Genomic DNA, 19,411 nt, shown 5'->3' on the forward strand with positions numbered 1-19,411 from the left:
TGGATAGTTTGAGTTGCATGGTTACCATCTCACACATTCTTCAAATGAAATCTCAATTTAAAAAGAGATAACACAGACAGTTGGGGTAATGGCCCTAAGATCTGTGATGGCAACTTGGGAACCATCTGATCTGAGAGCTGAGCTCTAACAATGTTTGTTTGTTTATTCATTTATTTATTTGTTTATTTTAGGGCAAAGAGAGCAAATTTATCTGGTGAATACAAACATCATCCAAAAGAGACCAGATGAGTAAGGAGCCTAGGAAGCCTCTGGGGTGACAGAAATCTCACACAGAGCAAGTCACAGGTTCGGAATATGGAAATGTCCTCAGCCATTCAGCACCATCCCAACAAGCTCTTCACAATTGATACAATCATTACTGTCCTCATGCCCTGCCACCAGCATCTCTACTTCTTCCTCTGCCATTTTCTCACTCAATGTGACAAGGACATGGTGGATTTCAGCACCCGTGATGGTATTGCCCTTTCCTTCTCAAATACACGAAGGCCTTCAACAGAATACTCATGACTTCCTCTTGGCCACAGTCTGTAGCATGGGTAGGAAGTGATCAAAGTCTAGCACCCCCACATTCGTCTAATCACTCTTGGGGTTCCCCAGACCTTGAGCACCTCAGTGTTGGTAAAGTTCTGGCCCAGGGCCTTCATCACATCCCCACATTTGGGGTACAGGTACAGGCCTTTACTTGTTCTGTCTGACTGGCCTCCTTGAATCCTGTGGTATAGTCCTGTGGTGAAGTCACACATCTTGGCTGCTCAGCTCTGTGGGACATTTTCTGGCAGTAATGACCAGTTCTAATGATTTTTAATTCCAAACTGTATGTGACCTTGTGTTTGAAAGTACTTGGTAAAATATAAAGTGGACAATAAATGTAGAAATTATTATGAATCACATTAAAAAGCATGTTCTTTGTAAGTCTAAAGCATACATAAAGTAGTATCACTCTTACAAAAATAGCCAAAATGGCTTCTGTGAAAACTCCAGTCTTCTATACTTTTTCTGTGGTTGAGTTTGCATCCAAAGCCTTATAATGACCCTTTTCATTTCAGATTCTCTTTTAAAAGTCCAGGAAGCTGGGCGGTGGTGGCGTACGCCTTTAATCCCCGTACTCTAGGAGGCAGAGCCAGGCAGATCTCTGTGAGTTCAAGGCCAGCCTGGTCTACAGAGCAAGATCCAGGACAGGCACCAAAATTACACAGAGAAACCCTGTCTTGAACCCCCATCCCCCAAAATTCCAGGAAGCTTGCTAATGACCAGGACAAATTCACCAAACTGAAGGAAAAGGGGCCTTCAATGGTATGCACTGGATACATCAATTAGTATTTTTCTGTGTAAAAAACCAGTGTAAAACTGAGTGGTGTAACATAATTATTGCCCCACTATTTCTTGGTTAATAATTTGAGCTGGGATCAGTTGCATAGCCACTCTGAGGAACTGGCCTTGGTGTATTCAGACAGCTGCAGGCAGTAGGTCAGTTTGTGGCCAATTCCTTGTGCCAGTAAAATAATATATCTCTGCTATCTGGTAAGCTAGCCCAGGCTTTTCCATGTGGTGGTTGAGTTCTGTATGTAAGAGAGGCTAGGAGCAGAGGCCACAATATTCCTCCCTACCTAAGATCAGAAGTACACCACGTTGCTTCTGCCGTCTTCCTCTATTGGTCCAAACAACACCAGTCCAAATTCTAAAAGATCAGTAAATTCCACTCCTTCAGAAGAATATTAGCAAAGTCATCCTGTGAAGATATGTACAGATGGTACAGGTAAGATTATCATCGCCACCTATGTAAATGTACGATTGCCCAAATGAATGCCAACTTTTGCTTAAAGATTAAATTTGTTATTTTTACTCCATGATATTTCAACAAAGTACAGTATGTAAAAAAAAAAAAAAAAAGCAGTTTGTGAAGCAAAACATATGCGAGTCATGAAGAAAGTGAAAATAAATTCAAATTTTCCTCTCACCTTCACTGAGAGCTTGCTTACATCTAATCTGTACACTCACGTTGATGTATTAGTTACCTTTCTCACTGCTCTTAAAAAGTACCTGACAGAGGCAACTTAAAGGAGGAAGGGTGTGCGTTGGCTCACAGTTTCAAGGTGCAGTCTGTCTTGGCAGCCAGAGCAGAAAGACATGAAGGCAGGTGTTGGACTTGCTTTCTCCTCTTTCAATCCAGGATCACAGCCCATGGAATGACATCACCCACAGTGTGGTAGTTTATACCTAGAACATACTAAAGAAAATGGCCTCCACAGTGAGTGGCACTATTAGGAGGTGTGGCTTTGTTGGAGTAGGTGTGGCCTTGTTAGAGGAAATGTGTCACTGTGAGGGTGGGCTTTGAAGTCTCCTTTTTTCAAGCCATACCCAGTGTGAAAGACAGTTCATTTCCTGTGGCCCGAGGATCAAGATGTAGAACTCTCAGCTCCTTCTTAGCACCACGTCTGCCTGCATGCCGCCATGTCCCACCATGATGATAGTGGACTGAACCTCTGAAAGTGTAAGCCACCCCAAGTTATAAGAGTTGCTGTGGTCATAGTGTCTCTTCACAGAATAGAGACCCTAACTAAGACACATACTAACTGCTAGGCACTCCTAGTGCTTACGCATGCTCACAACAAGCCTATGCGACAGGAACTATTATATCTGCACTATCAAGTTCATAGTGCTTAAGCGAGTTGCCAAAGGTCAAAAATTAAGTGGCAGGGCTGGAATGTTAGCACAGGCAGACAGCTAGGTTTGTGTTGGTACTCTTTCTTGTTTGTTTGTTTGGTTTGGTTTTTAGACAAGGCTAACTAAAAAATAGCTCAAGATATCTTTGAATTCACAATCTCTATTCTCCACTTAGCTTTTTATTTATTTGTTTGTTTGTTTGTTGTTTGTTTGTTTGTTTGTTTGTTTGTTTTTGAGACAGAGTTTCTCTGTGTTGTTTTGGTACCTGTCCTGGATCTCACTCTGTAGAGATCACAGAGATCCGCCTGGCTCTGCCTCCCAAGTGCTGGGATTAAAGGTGTGCACCACTACCCCCACCACTTCCCCGCTACCGCTTAGCTTCTTAACTATTGGGATTACAGGCATATGATACCATACATATAAGGCTAGATTCCTCTTTTTAATTTAATTTTTATTTTTATCACTATGTTTTTTAAAAGCCAGGATCTTACTATATAGTCCTGGCCGCCCTGGAACTCAGTGTGTCAACCAGGCTGGCCTTAGAGTCACAGAGATCAACTTGGGCCTGCCTCCTGAAAGCTAGGATTAAAGGCACATACCACAATACCTGGGTATTTTTAAAAAATTAACTTGTATTGATGCATTAATATTGTTATTTGGCAATCTCATGCATCTTTATATAATGTATTCTGATTACTCTGTCCTAGACATTCTCTCTTATATCTTACCATCCCTATAAACCCTACCTTTTCCCTATTTGTATCTTTTATGACTTTTAATTTTGTTTTGTGACCATTTAGTTTAACCATGGTCATCTATGTGACCACTGGATTAGAAGTGTCTATTGGAAAGCCAGGCAGTGGTGGTACATGCCTTTAATACCAGCACCAGGGAGGCAGAGGCAGGTAGATCTTGAGTTTAAGGCCAGCCTGGTCTACAGTGTGAGTTCCAGGACAGCCAGGGCTATGTAGAGAAATCCTGTCTTGAAAAACAAAACAAAGAAGAAAGAAGACGAGGAGGAGGAGGAGGAGGAGGAGGAGGAGGAGGAGGAGGAGGAGGAGGAGGAGAAGAAGAAGAAGAAGAAGAAGAAGAAGAAGAAGAAGAAGAAGAAGAAGAAGAAGAAGAAGAAGAAGAAGAAGAAGAAGAAGAAGAAAGAATTGTTCATTAGAGCCTGGTGGGGTAACTGGTGGGTTTGAAGTGTAAGACAATTATTTCCCTGCACCTGGATCTATCAGTAGCAAACAGTTCGGCAGTGAGGAGCTTTAGGGCCCCTTACTCCTTCACATGCAGACCTGATGGTTGATAGGCCTGTTCTTGTGTAGACTCAGCACAGGCACCTGCAGCTTCTGGCACTCCAGGATTACAGTTCTAGCTCTTGTATTGTTTCTTCCTCCCTCCCCTGCAATGCTCCCCGAGCCTTTGAGGGAATGATACAGAAGTCTTGTTTAGGAGATGGATACTCACCTACCTATTACCTAGCACCTTGTACAGCAATGAATTTCTGCACTCTCCACTGCTCACTGAAAATAGAGGCTTCTCTGATTAAAACTGAGCAAAGGATTTGTGCAAACAAATATTCAGAAGGTAGCCCAATACTACATCCACTTATTTAAACAGCATTCTGATCCTTGCTAAAGCCTAGGTTCTCCCCCACCATGGGTTTTGGATCAGATTTACGATACCAAGAATGAATTCTCACTGTGGAGTGGGTCTGAAATCCAGTCAGAAAACCACTATGCACCTCACCTTAGTGCCAATGTCACACAGATGGGCATAGCTTGCTTGGCAAGATGGCCTCATGGGTCATAAGGCTCACATCTGGGCAGGACCACTGATGATGCTTCTCCCCCAACAGTCTTCACAGCACCCCATGAGAGCTAGCCGGTAAGGAGGGAGCTTCCATCTCAGTTTCAGCCTGGGTTTTCTGTATCATACTTCCTAGGTATATGGTGTCTTCAGAAATGTGGTCTTACTATTTAGGTCCTATGGGGAACCAAGAGGAATGGCAAAACCTGTAATGTTTCGAGGGCTTCTGTGATCTCCCTGACCAACAACTTACAAGGAAATATCCCACCCACCCCTGGCACTGGGATTTCTGTTCTATAACCCATTGCTTCTGCTTCTTCATCACTCTGTTCCTTGTTTCATGGGGAAAATGTGACTCGAGCATAGTATTCCTTTAGCACAAATGGCTGTAGCGAGTCTCTCTCTGTCCTGCCTGCCAGCTCCCAAACAAAAGGCACAGAGACTTCTTATTAATTATGAAAGCTCAGCAGACAGCTTAGGCTTGTTACTAACTGGCTCTTAAAACTTAAATTAACCTATTTCTATTCATTTATGTGCTGCCACATGGCTTATGGCTTGCTACCTCATCTTGTACATGTCCTGCTTCCTCTGCATCTGGCTGGTGACTCCCTGCAACTCTGCTCTTCTTCTTCCTAGTGTGCCTAAAAATGCTGCCTAGCTATTAGCCATTCAACTTTTTATTAAGAGTGACATATCTTTAGAGTGTACAAAAAGATTATTCCACAACAGATGGTCTTGCTTCATGTAGGATCCACAAGGCTTTTTATAAAAGTTTTAGTACCCTCTAAGTATAAACATAGGAGATTAGTTCCAAAATTTCTCACAGATAGCAAACAATATGAATGCTCAAGACCCTTACCTATAATGGCATGATATTTGCATAAGCTACCTATATCCTCCTGTGTACTTTAAATCTCTAAATTACTCATAATACCTAGTGCATGTAAATGCTATGTAAATAGTTATTATACTATACTGTCTAGAGAATAGCAATGGAAAAAGTTTGAAAATGTTAAGGACTCATGCTTTTTAAAATTCCATCTATAATTGATTGACTGTGGATATGAAGGACCAACTGCACATGTGTGCCTAAGATTCTGATTCAGTCTGTCTAGGACTGACGTTCATAGAAGAATAAAGTAAAGAAAACTGTAAATATAACAACATTTAAAAATGAAAATGTAAAGTATTAGAACAATACCATGGGTCCTGGGGGTGTGAGAGTATGTTTGGTGGGATATAGATGGCTTTACAGAAAAAGGAAAAGAAGATTTTGTTTCCTTAGTCAGCTAAGATAATATATGAGAATGCAAGTGGTCACCCATGGTAAAAAAAATAAAAATAAAAAAAATAACCAAATGACATCTGTGCAACATTTCTAGTTAACAGACGCAGCATTATTGACTATTTTATTAAAAGGGGGGGGGTTAAGAGTATTAGTGATTCTCCTTTTATAAAGGATTAAAAAACATAATTATGTATGGGGTTATGCAGACATGAGTGTGGATACCTACAGAAGACAAGGGTATCAGATTCCCCTGGAGCTGGAGCCATTGTGAACCCCCTGATACGGGTTCTGGGAACCAACTCTGGATTTCTGCAAAAAGCAGAACAGGGTGTTAACTGCTGAGCCAACTCTCAAGCCCTCTCTTGATATTTTTCAACTGCAGCACATTATAAAGTCAACTCAACGACCGTTGATAGGAATACTACATAGATATGTCAAAACTATCATTTATAATGTTGTAAATGAATGTTAGGCATCCATGGTTACATGGACGGTAGGTTTGATGGTGTGTACCCTATGCAGTTTATAATATAGCTATAAACCAAACAGATTTTTCATATGCTTTTTATTGAATGTATTAAAAGTTGGTTGTTTAACTGGAGCTGGAGACACACATTTGGAAGAAAGAAGAACTTTTCTAAATGTTCAACTGCTGCATGAGAAAACGTAACTAATGATTGCTAGTCACAAGGAGGAGCTCCTTTAGAAGCTGGGCTGGCTGAATCATGCCTGGTCATGGACTGGCCCCCAAGACTGATTAATTGGAAACAGCTGTGTCTGCATAAGGCCTGTCTTCACTTGAGAAGGTCAGCATCTCCTAGAGGAAACGTTGGTTTAAAGCTTCCTAGAAAGAAATGACTACCTAACACTGTAGGAGAGTAATGGTGTGAGAAAGGAGACAGACCCACACTGAACTCTGTTGTAACTTGCTAAGCATTGTTAATAATTCTGGTACTTTGATACTATAACGCTTGGGCCACAGCATCAGAGCCCTCTGAAAGCAAAACGTGGCTTCGGCATCAGTTTAGAATTGTAGAAGGCAAGCCTTGGAAGGGGCCTTAGAAATACCTCAATACAAGCTCATTTCTTCCTACTTTAGAACAAACTGCTTCTCTAGAACCTAAGAAGTAACATTCCCAAGGTAGGAGAGCATGAGTGTATGTGTGTGCCTGTGTGTGTGTGTGTGTGTGTATGTGTGTGTGTGTGTGTGTGTGTGTGTGTGTGTGTGTGTGCTTGTGTGAAAAACAACTTATGACTTCAATGTATCAGTTCCAAATGGAAATGTAGTGGACCACATAACATAATACATAATAAGATAAATAAATAACTAAATAAATAAAAAATAAACAAACAAACACTTTAGTTTAAAAAAGGAAATATCCAAGGGCCAGGAGAGATGTCTTAGTGATTGAGAACACAGTACTAGTGCTCCGGCAGAGGACCAGAGTTTGGTCACAGTACCCACATTTGGGGGCTCACATAGCCACTTGAAACTCCAACTTAGGGGAGCCAATATGCTCCAGCTAGGCAGACACCTGTCCCCAGGTGCATACAGACACCTGTACACATAGACATGGACATACCCATGCACACAGACACATAAATAAGCCTTTAAAAAGAAACTTTAAAAAGGGAAATGCAAGTATTTTTTTTTTTAGTTTTTTTTCTTTTTAACCTCTCAGAGCTATTGACACCCACTGTCTTGCTATCCTCAGCAGATGTAAAGAGGTACTATAGAACTGGTGAGAAAAAAGGAGAGCTTACAGGCTCTTGCATTCCCATTAGGATCTGCCCAAACTCCAGGACAAATTGTCTGTCATCCACTAAGCTACCACTCATTGATGCGTATTATTATGAGATGTTTTCAAAATACCAAGAGGCCTTCAGGAGCTCACCATACAGTATCACTACTGATACTACCGTGACTACAGGTACTACTGATGCCTAGCCAAAAACTTAAGAGGCACACAGATCCAGAGATGTGCAATAGCAGTGATCTGACTTTTAGGGAAGTCTTCATGGATGGTTACACCTAGGCTAGCTTTGAAGAACCACAGAACTTGTGCTCACAAGCATTTTGAGAAGCCCAGGATGGGGAATTTTCTTTTTCTATGTGTGTAGGTGTGTGTGTGTGTGTGTGTGTGTGTGTGTGTGTGTGTGTGTGTATGTGTGTATCTCATATGCAGTAATATGTATATACATGTGTTTCAGTGTATGTGAGCCCAGAGGTTGTCTTCACTGATTACACTTTTTTTGGACAAGTCTTACACTGAATCTGGAGGTTAATGATTGGCTAAGCTGGATGGTCGATGAACTTATGGAAACTGCCTACTTCACCCTACCCCCAGCACTGCATTACAGATGTGTGCTACCCAGCCACTCACATGGGTCCTGAGGATCTGAACATACGTTCTCATGCTGTGTGGCAGACACTTTACCAAATGAGCCATCTCCCCAGTTCCAAGAGGGAGATATTCTAGTAAGCAGTAGACACTGATATGAGCTAGGGTCATCAGAATAAAGCATAGGAAGAAGATTGTTGAGAGAGAACCACTGCTGGGAAGAAAGACTTGGGGAAACCATCAGAAATGAACCATGGTTTGCCTTCTTGTCTAGTTTTATTCATTGTGGCAGAAAACATTTTAAAAACGTAGCCTGTCTTTATAGCCTATACTAATCGTGGCAATTAAGAACACTTGAAGAAAATAGATTTCAAAAGAAGTAATTTTTTTATCACTTAATAAACTGGGCAAGGTGGCATATTCCTATAATCTGACCTTATAAGAAGCAGAGGCAGGATGGTCACTAAAATCTGGAGGCCAGCAGCCTAGTTTATTAAAAAGTTCCCAGGCTAGTCAGTGTTGCATATCGAGGCCGTCTCAAAGACAAAACATGAAAACTAATTTGCTCTATCTCTTTCCAGTACTCTTTTCGTGGATCTGAATATACTAATTAGAGCACCACCAATAATGTTTTAATTACATTTGAGTTCTGACCCAGGCACAATCTTAGGCATGAGTTAAGTCTTTTAGGAAAAATACATGTCCAATACATGGATTAGTTTTTCCAGATGCTTGTAAGAGGGCATAGATCTCTTTTTGTGCCCTGTCAGGCATGCTGTGCTGTGTCTTCATGGATAACCTTGATTGGTGACCTCTTGACAAGGGGAGGGAGGCGGTGGGGGTGGGGACTTTGCTCAGTTCGCTTCTGTCATTTATGTCAATCATTTCATGACATTACTCTCTAGTCCTGTGTCGTCAATTGTGATTCTCATCTTTGTCCATACAATAAGCTAGTGTTCTTTAGGTTGTATGTGCACAGGAGTTCCCCTAGCATCTAACTTAAAGGCAGGATCAGACACAATAGACATAGGTCTCTCTGCTGCCAAGTGAGAGTGTCTACTCCGGGCATTGACTAATGCTCAAAGACAGAGCAGAACTTTTTCCCAGGTAGTACCTAGTGCTGGGGACCCCAGAGGGATAGTGATGTCAACAGGCAGTAGGGGTGCCAGGAATGCCCCATTAGCCAGTTAAATAACTTCATGGCATATAGTAGACTCTAAACATTACTCAATATCATCATAATAATTTATTTCCTGCTTCTCTTGTTAGAGTCCAATTCACTTCTTAAAAGGGTGAACACTGCCCAACATTATGTATATTTGTTTTGGTTTTTTTTTTGAGACTGGTTCTCTCTACATAGCCCTGACTGTCCTAGAACCCACTATGTAGACCAGGCTGGTCTCGAACTCACAGAGATCTGCCTGCCTTTGCCTCCCAAGTGTTATGATAAATGTATTTTAAATAGACATCATAGCTGTCTTGTTTTCTCCTTACCTTTCCTCAAATGAGTCATCATCTACTTCCATAGTGCGGTCAACCCTTTATTCTATCCTGTCCGTGTGGGTCCTGGTCAATTTCATTCCCATTGGAGAGTTAAACATCACATTCTATTTCTGCCTTCATTCAGCATATCTTCAGGCTTCTCTCCTATGCAGGTCTGTGACTGGGGCTGTTGTAGTCTAGTTTGAGAAAGCAGAAATAGAGATCTAATGGGCCACGGGATGACTTACAATAATCTTCTTGGTTCAAGTCTTCATATAGGTCCAGCTTTCTTTTGCCCATCAACCCAGAGTCCTGGATCCTGTTAACTTATAAATTGTATACACACACGTGTAACATGCAGGTGATAAGACACTTAAGATTGATTAGAAGTATGAAATGAATTGGCATCGTGTTAGCATTGTTGCTTAAGACAAGTATCTTGAGCACAGCTCTGCGAAGCCCACCTTGTATTCAAGAATCCATCATGGACCAGTAATGGCAATGTCTAGGACAGACTGCCTCCTGTCCTGCTGCATCCCCAGGCTTTGCTCTGGTCCTTTCTTTCCATAATCTTCTTCTTCCTACTTTAGCCAAGTTATGAGACTTCTATTGCCTCTGCCTGCATAAGCTCATTTTTTTCTTCCTTTGCCGTAGTCTATGCTGGCTTCAGTGAACTATTTGAAACTCCCTGATTCTACTAGGGTCCCCTGGTGCTGTCTTTGTGTCTTTGTGGGATGCTGCATGCTTTGCCTGGAGTGCAGTTCACTGCTTTACCCTTTCCTCACATGATTTTTTCCTTAGGTATCATTTAACCTATTGTTTCTTTTCTGTTTGGTTTTTGTTGTTGTTGCTTTTTAAGACTCTGTGTGTGTGTGTGTGTGTGTGTGTGTGTGTGTGTGTGTGTGTGTGTGTGATGTGTGTACAGGTGTCGGTGGGAGGCAGAAGATGGCCTTGGATGCCCTGGAGCTGGAGCTGGAGATGCATTCAGATATGGGTGCTGGGACAAACTCTAGTCCTCTAGAAGAGCAGTCTGTGCTCCTATCCAATGAGCCATCCCTCCTGCCCTACTTCTTACTTCATTAGCACTTGTCTACCCTCCCTTCCCCCCCCTCACACACACCCAAACATATATCACTCTCCATGGTAAGTGGACATATTGGTGTTAACTAGTCTGGAGCAGCCCCCTTGGCAATGGATAGTTCCCTGATAGATCTTTAATATTTAGTCAAGTATCTGTTTTCTAGTAGGTACTTGAGATATTTAAGAAAGAATAAAAGATGCTGGGTGTGGTGGCGCATGCCTTTCCTCCCGGTTAAAGGCAGAGGCAGGAAGATCTTTGTGAGTTCGAGGCCAGCCTGGTCTACAAAGCAAGTTCCAGGACAGCCAGGGCTGTTACACAAAGAAACCTTGCCTCCAAAAACCACTAAATAAATAAATAAATAAATAAATAAATAGAGAGAGAGAGAGAGAGAGAGAGAGAGAGAGAGAGAGAGACTAGAATGTAATTCTTTCCCATTTTTAAGGCACACACAGCATAGCACTTTCAAACATAACTATACTTTGTAAAGTATCTGTATACAGCTTACCACTTCTGCTTTCTGGTTTTTGTTTGTTTGTTTGTTTTGGGGGGGTTGTTTGTTTGTTTGTTTCAAGACAGGGTTTCTCTGTGTGGTTTTGGTGCCTGTCCTGGAATTCACTCTATAGACCATACAGGCCTCGAACTCACAGAGATCGGCCTGGCTCTGCCTCCTGAGTGCTGGGATTAAAGGTGTGTGCCACCATCGCCTGGCTGCTTCTACTTTCTTTAACAGTAGGATGCATGACTGCTTCAAAGATTATGCTCAGAAGCATTTTAGTTAATAATGACTAACGAAAGATTTACCTGAAGAAGTCCTATGCTTCGGGATAAGCAAGACTTCTATTCCCTGAATTTGTACACTCTTGAGAAGGATAATTGTCATAGTCAAGGTTTCTGTTGCTGGGATAAAACACCATGACCAAAAAGCAAAGGGGGAGGAAAGGGTTCATTCGGTTTACACTTCCACACCATGGTTCATCATCAAAGGAAGTCAGAACAGGAACTCACACAGAGCAGGGTCCTGGAGGCAGGAGCTGATGCAGAGGCCATGGATAAGTCCTGCTTACTGGTGGGTTGCTCCTCATGGTTCTTTCTTATAGAACCCAGACCACCAGCCCAGGGATGGCCCTACCCACGATGGGCTGGGCCCTCTCCTATCAATCAGTAATTAAGAAAATGCCTACAGCCTTTTCTGAATTGACATTCCCTCCTCTCAGATGACTTAACTTGTGTCAAGTTGACACAGACTACGCAGCACAACAATGCTACCCATCACATATGATCTCCCTATTGAACACCTTACAGCTAGGATTTGTGTTTTTGACTTGGACTCACGACTGAAGATGCCAGATTGGGAGGAGAATCCCAGCACCTTGTCTGCTCTCCAGAAGGACAGACTGAAATCCGGTTTCTTATCGCATAGTCAACTATTAAGCAGTAAGTTAGTGATAGCGACAGATAATTGCCCAGGATTCTTAAGTCTCTATTCTTTGCCCCAATGAACATGGCTTGCCTTTTGATAAGTGGGAAACATGCAATAGGATACATAGCAATTTAGATGATTTTGTGAGTTCTAATAATTAGTCATCATAAAATAGAAAGAAACAAAATCAAATCTGTTTCTTCTTGCATCTGCCGGGGTGATGGAGTGCAAGCCTTTAACTGTAATCAAAGGTAGGGTAAAATGTCAAAGCTGTGTGCTTTAAAAAACTTAATTATGGATTCTGTTCTCATCCCAATGTAGTAAGTACTTTACTTCCTTAAAGAAAAACATTCAGGGTATTTAGACATCAATTTGGATCGTTTAGACATCAAACTTTTATTTTAAGAACTTAATGCTAGAAAGTTGTTCATGCTGTGGGGAAATCAAGGCTTGTATACACTGAATTCGGGTCAGTTTGAGGTTTGGGATATCTTTTCTTAGTTGTACATTGACCATTGAAGGGCCAAATATACCACAAGAGAGCATTAGAGGTTGACTTTGAGAGTAGAGGGCTATTGAATAGAGTGTAGAGAAGTTGTTAGATGGTGGTGTACACCTTTAATCCCAGCACTAGGGAAGCAGAGGCAGATGGATCTCTGAGTTCAAGGCCAACTGATCTACAGAGCAGGTTGCAGGCCAGTCAGGGCTACATAGCATCATGACAGCCTGTCTCAAAAGAAATAAAAAATTGTAAACTCAAGCGCCAAGAGTAAGTGCTCAGTTTCCAACACTTTTATATAATTCCTTTGCCTTACTCATGCCATAACGAGACAAAAGAAGGTGGAGCAGGAAATAAATGAATGAATAAGTGACTGGATTATGAGGAAGGCTCAGGGAGAAGAAAATACCCGAGAACACACCTTCACTACAGAGTCAGGAGTAGGGCACAAGTCGTCAATGGTGTAGCCTGAGGATCCCCCAAAGGAAGTTTCCATTTGTGACCTATCCTACCTGGAATTTACAGATGCAGTGTAACTGCTTATGTTTCTATACAGGAGAACCTGAAGGGTTCCAGTGTTTCTCTGATTCTGTATCACATGATGTGTCCTAGGCAAATAGAAAGCTGATAATAAACTATCTTGCTCAAAGAAAACTAGAAGGCCAGTCTTCTTGGTGACTCGGGTTCTAGGCTGCCACTACTCAAGGATCTGGAGCTAGAGGGGAGCAGGAGGCAAAGATTGTTCACTACTCAATGAATCAGCACATAAAGAGGAGTATGATTCTGTAAACTGAAAATGATCATTTAAAAAAAATGCAGACATAGAGGCTGGAGCTGGAACTTGTTACTCTCGCAAAGATCCATGTTCAATTTCCAGCATCCATATGGCGGCTGACATGGCTGTCACTCCAGTCCAGGGGATCTGTGGTCCTCTTCTGACCTCCCTGAGCACCAGGTATGCATGCAGTACACATACATACATACAGGAAGCCTAAAATTCATACATATAAAATTTAATAAGTTAAAATAAAATGCAAACGTAAATCACTACTCCATTATTTATTACAGAAGAAATTTTATTCAAGTTTATTTTAGCATTATTAATATTACATAATCAGACCACATTTAAATTTTTTGGTAATTATTTAGAAGAATCCTATTCAATGGCAATGTTAGTAAGCTCAACACAAATGTGCAGTACAGATTTTGTCTTGAAATTGTCCTTGAGCCCACCACACCCCTTTTCCCCTTGACTTTAGGACTGAGCACTACTCCCTGGCTGAGAGCCAGAAGTGGCAGCTAGCTTTTGGCTGGAGGCATGTTGAGCAATATATGGGAATATTTAATTGAAGTTTGTTTTCATACAATATATTTTGATCATATTCCTTCCCTTCCCAAACTCCTCCCATCTCACCCAACTTCAACTTAGTGCTGTTTCTTTCTCTGATTCTCTCTTAAAAAAAAAAAAAAGAGAGAGACAAAAACTCAAAAATCAAAAAATGAAAACTAAAACAAACTAACAACAGCAACGAAACAAAAATACCAAAAGCCCACACAATACCATAATGTCACTGCGCTAGTGGTGGTGGGACCTGGGAGAGCGGAGCCAAAACACGAGGCAGATTAAAGTCTCACGCAATAGCCAACATTATCCAGAGCCTCTGGCAATTTATATTCTTAGGGTTAAGAAAGGCCACATAGTGAAGTGCTCATGAGTTCATGCTGTATACAATCAGGACAAGCCACTAGTAGCAAAAGCATGTTTTTCCGTAAAGGCATCAAACATTTAATTGAATAACAACAGCAAGTAATAATGAATAATTTGAAGTAAACTCACTTCTATCCAATACACCTGAAAGGAACACATAAACACATCCCAAGAATAATTACATGTTTTTGAAGAAACTGAGGTCTCAAGATTCTTGTCTTGTTTTCTTGGAGTGTTTTCACAGGCGCACAGAATTTCCTCACTCCGACTCTATTCCTGGACCGTGTTCTGACACCATACTATGCCCTCATTTGTGCTTATATCATAAATGTGCTGAGTTTCCGGGTTGCTGTTGGTACAATTCCATCAGAGCACATGGCTCATCTGGTTCCAGCTTTTCTGTATATGTCGTCTATCATTTCTTCATTTCCTGTCATCCTAGTCAGGTCAATCCTAAGGCTAGGAACACAGTTGCATATGCAGAGTCAAATCAGTCTCCATATGAAAGCACTCATAGTCTTTGTAAGAAAACAATCCCAGTATTTATTAGCAGATAAATAAACATAACAAGGCATATCCACAGACTAGTATGTTATTTGGTCATAACAAGTAATCAAAATATATGATCCCAGAACACAGACAAACCTTGAAAATTAGAACACATTATCCTAAATGAGAGAAAGCAACTTCAAAAATCCATGCATTATGTATGATTTACTCATGTGACATGTCTGGATCAGACAAATCTATACAGACAGAAAGTAGAGAGTTGTTTGGATCTACATGTGGGAATGAAGAATGACCACAAACGGGTGCTAGATTACTTTTGGAAGAGATGAAAAATTCCAATATTAGAATACAATAACAGGTCTACAATTCCATAAGTCTACTAGATTTACTAAAAAATTACCTTCAAATGCAATGTAATCTTATGATATATAAACCATAGTTCAATTAAACTACATGCATATGTGTGTGTAGAAATTCATAAATTAGTTTAATTGAGAGATCATTTTATATACAATCATATATATTGAGAGAATCTATCTGTCATTTATCCATCATTTATTCTCTGTTAGTCTAAAACTGTCTTGAGCCATGTATATGTGGTGACACACACCGGTTATTGTGGCACTTGCAGGATCAGAAGCTTTAGGTAAGCCCCGACCACATAGTCACTTGCAGGCCATTCAGAGAAAGACCCTTCCTCAAAAATATAAACATAAAAATGCCTTGGAATCTGTGATGCCCACTGAGTGGATGATACTGTGGATTATAGCCATTAGCAAAGTTTATTGTAAGCCTATTTCATGAACTCCTGGTTACTAAGCACAAGTAGATAATTATAGCTTTTCTGTATCACCATAATAGGTTTCTCTGCTGACATGGTAGGCCAGATCAAGTCCAATTGAAAAAGTGAAAGAATAGGTATATTAAACATAGCAACTCCTGGGTGAGTCCTCCAGCCCCAGAGATTGGGGCCAGAGAAGTCACAAGGCCAAACAAAAGCAGGAAGCTTATATACCCTGTAGGTGAGGGGTGATAGCCTCCACAGCTGGGTTTGTGCCCAAGTATGGTGAAAAACTGACTGCTTTGGGAGGGGTCTTGGGCTACTGGCAACTTCAGGAGAGGAGCCACCGCAGCTGCCAAAAATACAGAACTGAGCTTGTCGGTGGCTTTTCTTTGTTGGAAATTCTCTGAGAGGGTGGAGTTTGGAGAGAGAGGAATGGGGCTTTCTGCATCAAGCAGGAATGAGCTGAAGGCTCCAGTCAAACAGATACTCTTGTATAAAACATCCTAAAGAGATTGGTGAGAGAGGCTACTGATAGAAGTCTTGGCTGTACATATCAGATCCTTGGACATCATCCTCTACGGTCTGTAACTGTTGTGTGAAAAATAGAAGTATTTGTATTCCCCAGTGGGCACTAGGCATCTCCTGGCTCACTTACTACCACAGAGGGACTCACAGTAGCTCCAGTCTCTTCACTAGGTGATCTCAACCAAGCTGTCTCAACAGATTCCTCAATCTTATGGCCCTTTGTGTTAACAGGTAGGGTGGTAATTCTATTTACTTTTCTCAATTTTCCCAAACCTAATAGTTAGGAGTGCCTTAGTTTGCTTTCCCGTTGCTGTGACCAATGCCATGCCTAAAAGCTACTTGGGGTGGAAAGGGTTTATTTCATCTTACAGGTTATAGTCTGTCATTGGTGCAACCCAAACCAGGAACTTGAGGCAGGAGCTTAAAGCAGAAACCACAAAAGTACACTAATTACTGGCTTACTCCATGGCTCATATTTAGCTATTTTTCTTATACAGACCAAACCACATTGGGGTAGGTCCTACTGTGTTGCCAGAAGTTTTCCTGTGTCCTGACTGGCTGGCAGTCAGGACAAATCTCTCCCATTCATGTCCCCCAAGTAAGCACACAGAGGTTTATATTAATTATATACTGCTTGGCCATTAGCTCAGGTTTATTACTGACTAACTCTAACACTTAATTTAACCCATAATTCTTGTCTGTGTTTAGCCATGTGGCTTGGTACCTTTTCTCAGTTCTGCCTTGTCATCTTGCCTCCTCTGTGTCTGGCTGTCAACTCCTGACTCAGCTCTTCCTCTTCCCAGAATTCTTGTCCGTTTATCCCACCTATACTTCCTGCCCGGCTACTGGCCAATCAGCATTTTATTAAACCAGTGTACAAAGGCATTATCCCACAGCACTCCTACATTAATTAGCAGCCAAGAAAATGTCCCACAGGGATGCCTACATGACAGTCTAATGGAAGCAGTTCAATGGAGCTACCTTCTTCCCAGGTATGTAAAAATGACAACCAAGATTAGCCACCACAGTTGGTCCATGGTAGGTACTTGGTATAACAACAACAAAAAGGGTCACAAATGGTGTGGCTTGGTGTTTGACTTTCAGATTCTTTCCAGTGAACACAAACCAAGAAGGAAGTTCTGGTTACCAATATCACTGATATCATATATTGGTCTCCATGGGTATCACTGCTAGGGACAATCACAGTCTGTCTAGGCTCCAGACTCAGTTGAAGTGAGGCGCCAGCATCCTGGTATAGGAGGTTGAACTGCAATAGGCCAAACTCATCTGGATAATCTGATCCTATACTTTGACAAAGTCTAACCAGAGATGTCTCTACAGCCATGCACTGAAAATGGGGTGAGATGGGCTAAACTCCCAGTATAGGTACATCATTGTCTCAACTCTTTTAAGACAACGAAGAAAGTGTGTACTGATGAAACATTCTAGTACCATTAAAGGGAGTAATCCTACATTTAGGAGATATGGTGGTTTGAAAGAAAATGACCACCAAACGGAGTGGCAGTACTAGGAATTGTGGCTTTGTTGGATGAAATATGTCACTGCGGAGGCGGGCTTTGAGGTCCCACATATGCTCAAGCCACTCCTGGTGTCTCAGTTCATTTCTTGTTGCCTTTGGATCAAGATGTAAAATTCTCCAGCACCATGTCTGCCTACATGCTACCACGCTCCCTGCCATGATAATAGTGGACTAAACCTCTGAAACTATATAATCTGCCACCTCAATTAAATGTTTTCCTTACAAGAGTTGCTATGGTCACGGTGTCTCTTCACAGCAATAGAAGCCCTAACTAAGACAAAACTTGGTACCAGGGACTGGGATTGCTATGATTGGCCTGACCATGTCTTTGTCTGGAGGAATTGGTTTTTGGTACTTTGGGTTAGAAAAGTAGTGAAATGCTTTAAGTACTGCTTAATGGGCCATACTACTAGGAGCTAAGATTTGATCTGTTAGGGGCTGGTTCAAGTGGTTTCAGAGAAGAAGATTTTAGTATGTTGTCTAGATATCCTTCTTGTGATATTTTGGTGAAGAATGTGGCTGCTTTTTGCTCTTGTCTGAAGAGTCTGTCTGAGGCTAATGTGAAGAGTTTTTGATTAATTCCTTTGGCAGAGGAAATCTCAAAAACAGCCTTATATAGACTCTGTCCTGTGGTTACTAGTGGTAACTCTAATGAAGATTTATAATGAAAAGGAGCAAGCTGAGCAGGGTAAATTACAAAATGTAAAATATGAGGAGAAAAGAAGCACCAGGAAGTGGAATGGAGCTAAGTTTTGTGTTTAAGGAGAAAAACAGAGTAAGAAATTGAATAAAGGGAGTGATGACCTCAGGGTAATATCCTACCCAGCTAAGTTTCCAATTTGTGAAAAAATTTTAAAAAAGCTTAGAGCTGGGTGTAGTGGTGCATGCCTTTAATCCCAGCACTTAGAAGGCAAAGGCTGGTGGATCTCTGAGTTTGAGGCCAACCTGATCTATAGATCATGATTCAGAACAGCCAAACTTAGGCAGCAAAGGAAACCATGGAAAACACAAAGCTGAAGATATAATTGAGAGAGGGGACCATACTCCAGCCCCAGTAAGTATCAAAGACTACTGGGGCCCAGCTCCTCTATAGTCTCTTCCCAGAGTTCCAGAAGAGATGCTACCAGTGGCAAATTCATTAATCTGAGGGATTTTGAATGAATTTACATACACGGAACTCTTTAGTCCATTCACTTTATTCCTCCAAGTCAGTTCTCTCTCTACACTGCTTATTTTCTGCTCTCATATTTAGCTCCTTTCTTGCCTGATTCTTTCTACATTTTTCTGCTGTTCTAAGTTGTGTCTTAATTATCCCATCTTAGTTCTCCCATCTAGTTCTTTCCATTTTCTTTCCCATCTAGTTCTTCCCCAATCTTAATCCTTCCCCATCTTAACTCTCCCTCAAATCTCAAATCTCCCTCAAATGCAATCAGCAATACTCTGGCCAAGGCAAAGTCACCAGACTTGAATTCTTTCAGGGTCAAAAGGAGGGGTGATAAGATCTACACTAAGAGCAGTAATTGTCAGCTGTCATTTGCAACCCAAAAGGGAACTAATGGGGAATAGAACCAACTAAGGGCTAAATTCAGTTAATAAATTGAAAAAGGGAATTTATGTGTTCAAACTATATTCTTAGAAGTGGTTAAGTAAGATGTTAGGATTCTATAAGTCACTAAGTCAAAAGTGAGAATGAACCTACCTTTTTTTCATTTGGCACTGAAATCTGTCCAAGCTGCATGGT

General features: G+C 41.3%; 1 pseudogene; it reads right to left on the reverse strand.

Moving 5' to 3' along the window:
- Positions 1–327: 327 nt before the first annotated feature.
- LOC118594325 lies at positions 328–665 on the reverse strand (annotated as a pseudogene).
- Between the last annotated feature and the right edge of the window lie 18,746 nt (positions 666–19,411).

The sequence above is a fragment of the Onychomys torridus genome, chromosome 12, assembly GCF_903995425.1.
Source record: "Onychomys torridus chromosome 12, mOncTor1.1, whole genome shotgun sequence".
Classification (NCBI taxonomy): domain Eukaryota; kingdom Metazoa; phylum Chordata; class Mammalia; order Rodentia; family Cricetidae; genus Onychomys; species Onychomys torridus.